This window comes from Lathyrus oleraceus, chromosome 3 (assembly GCF_024323335.1).
Source record: "Lathyrus oleraceus cultivar Zhongwan6 chromosome 3, CAAS_Psat_ZW6_1.0, whole genome shotgun sequence".
Taxonomy (NCBI): domain Eukaryota; kingdom Viridiplantae; phylum Streptophyta; class Magnoliopsida; order Fabales; family Fabaceae; genus Lathyrus; species Lathyrus oleraceus.
The window spans coordinates 102048774-102051707 of record NC_066581.1 but is presented as its reverse complement, the minus strand read 5'-3'; the positions used below and the strand labels follow the sequence as shown (position 1 = coordinate 102051707).

At 39.3% G+C, this 2934-nt stretch overlaps 1 pseudogene; it reads left to right on the top strand.

Annotated features, from left to right (window-relative positions):
- Positions 1–252: 252 nt before the first annotated feature.
- Positions 253–1754, top strand: LOC127129908 (protein FAR1-RELATED SEQUENCE 3-like; annotated as a pseudogene).
- The last annotated feature ends 1180 nt before the right edge of the window (positions 1755–2934 follow it).

Here is a 2934-nt window from a genome sequence, read left to right as displayed (position 1 = left end):
CTGTAACCATAGGAGATACATCAAACAGTGCACTGCGTACGGCCCAAAATAAACCACCGGCAGTATCTCAGTCTGGACTACCAAATGCTTCTGAGGGACAAAAGGCATTCTACCAAATTCAAGATCCTGGCACATATACTAAACTAGTTCTTGAGACTGCTGTCATTAAAATATTTTCCCTTCATGTGTCTGCTTCTCAGATAGTACAGACACTTGTTCAGACTATTGTTAATATACAACCAACATTGATCCAGGACAGCTTATAGTCATTTTGGTGATGCAGTTCATCTGGATACCACATGCAGAGCTAACCAGTATAGAGTGCCATTTTCTCCTTTTACTGGAGTAAACAGTCATGGTCAGTTGGTTTTGTTTGGTTGTGCACTCCTTTTTGATGATTTCAAGGCTTCCTTTTTATGGCTCTTTAAGACATTTCTCACAACAATGAGTGACCGGCAGCCTGTCTCAATAATTACCGATCAAGACAGAGCCATACAGGCAGTAATTTCACATGTTTTCCCACAAACTCGCCACTGTATTAACAAGTGGCGTGTCTTGAGAGAAGGCCAGGAAAATTTGGCCCATGTGTGTCTATTGCATCCAAATTTTCAGGGTGAACTTTATAATTTTATTAACCTGACAGAAACCATCGAGGAGTTTGAATCATCTTGGAATTCTATCCTTGATAAATATGAGCTTAGAAGCAATGATTGGCTTCAGTCCCTGTATATTGCCCGTGCTCAATGGGTTCCAGCATAATCTTTATACAAGAAAAATTTGCACAACACCAGTTTTGAGGACACCTTCACCAATGGAAACAGGCTGCTAATCTTTATACAAGAAAAATATTTTTGAAGTTTCAGGAAGAGCTAGTTGAAACTTTTGTTTATACTGCAAAATAATTGAAGGAGATGACATAAATAGCACATTCAAGGTTGAAAAATTTAAGGAAGTTGACAAGGCATATACTGTTACATTCAACCATGCTGAATTGAGAGCTAACGGTACTTGCCAAATGTTTGAGTATTCAAGCCTTCTTTGCAGGCACATTTTAACTGTTTTCACTGTGACAAATGTACTTACATTACTATCCCATTACATCTTAAAACGGTGGACAAAAATGCCAAAAGTAGTGCTGGATCAGATGATCGTATGGCTGAATTACATAGTCAGGAGTCTCTGACATTTAGGTACAGTAATCTATGTCAGGAAGCCATAAGATATGCCGAGGAAGGTGCAGTAACTGTGGAAACTTATAATTCCGCAGTGACTGGTCTTAAAGAAGGTGCAAAGAAGTTGCTGCAATGAAAAGAAGTGCTGCCAAAGCAATACCTCCTAATATTCAAGTCAGTGGGACTACTTATAATAACAAGAAAGCCACCATCAGTTCATCTTCAGATTTAACTCCTCTTTTATGGCCGCGACATGATGAAATAACAAGGATGTTTAATCTTAATGGTTCTGGTGGTCCAGTTCAATTAGTTGCTGACCTAAGATTTACCAGAGTGTTGCCATTGCGAGGGCATGGCAGGATGCATCCATGGGTAGGCAATTGATTGATGATGGCCAGAGTTGATCAAAAATCTTTCGAAAACTGTGCGAGACGAAGAATTCTTATTTGTGCTCAATCTAATGCTGTTATGGATGAATTGGTATCAAGAATTTCTAGCCCTGGTCTTTATGGAAGTAACGGGAAAATGTACAAGCCTTATCTTGTGAAGGTTGGAAATGCTAAAACAGTCCATCAAAATTCACTCCCGTTCTTTATTGATACACTTGTCGGTCAATGTATAGCAGAAGATATGATGCCTTCAAAAGATGGGAAGAATGATTTGAGAGTAGATTCATCACCAGTGTTGCAGTCTAATATGGAGAAACTGATCGATTATATCAGGTTCAATGAAACCAAGCGTGCTAACTTAAGGGCTGGGCATCCTGCTATTATGCTTACTGAACAGTATAGAATGCATCCGGAGATATGCAAGTTTCCTTCGTCGCATTTTTATGAAAACAAATTACTAAATGGTAGCCCAATGTCTAGCAAATCAGAACCATGTCATCAGACCGAGGGTCTAGGGCCTTATGCATTTTATGATATTGTTGGCGGTCGGGAGGCTCATGAAGAAACTCGGGTGCAATGTCGCTTTGTAATGAACGCGAAGCTGATGCTGTGGTTGAAATACTAAAGTTTTTCCAGAAAAGATACCCAGCTGAATTTATTGGTGGAAGAATTGGCATTATTACTCCATACAAATGTCAACTTTCTCTTCCGCGGTCTCGTTTTCTTAATGCATTTGGAGCTTCAACCATAGCTGACATTGAATTGAATATTGTGAATGGTTTCCAAGGTAGAGAGGTCGATATATTGTTACTCTCTACGGTAAGAGCAGCTCAGTCAAGCAGTGCTACATCTCAAATGAGCTCAAGTTCTATTGGCTTTGTTGCTGGTATGAGACGGATGCGAATGGAAACACCACAAGTACCTGAAAACCAACATAATTTAAAGAGAATGAGCGAAAATAACTAGCAGTGAATAACCATTTACCGGTAGTGAAAATACACAGCAACAAAAGGGAATCAAAATATTTTCAAGGGAAAATACAAGGTACAACTTATCTTTTCAGAGCAAGCACCAAAATGGGGTAGACAAACTATTTTCAAGGGAAAGTACAAGGTACAACTTATCTTTTCAGAGCAAGCACCAAAATGGGGTAGACAAACTGGCAGCATCACAAGCATTTCTAATTCCAATACTCTTTTGATCTCAATGACCAATTCCAAACCCTAGGAGGGTGAATATAAAAGCAAGAACACTCTCTTCATGGAGAGGAGGCTACCATTCAAAAAAGAAAAAAGAGAGAATTGAAGGACACTGTTCACACAGAAAAATAACCCTCCATACTCCACGCTTCAGCGTTAAAAACCACAAATCCC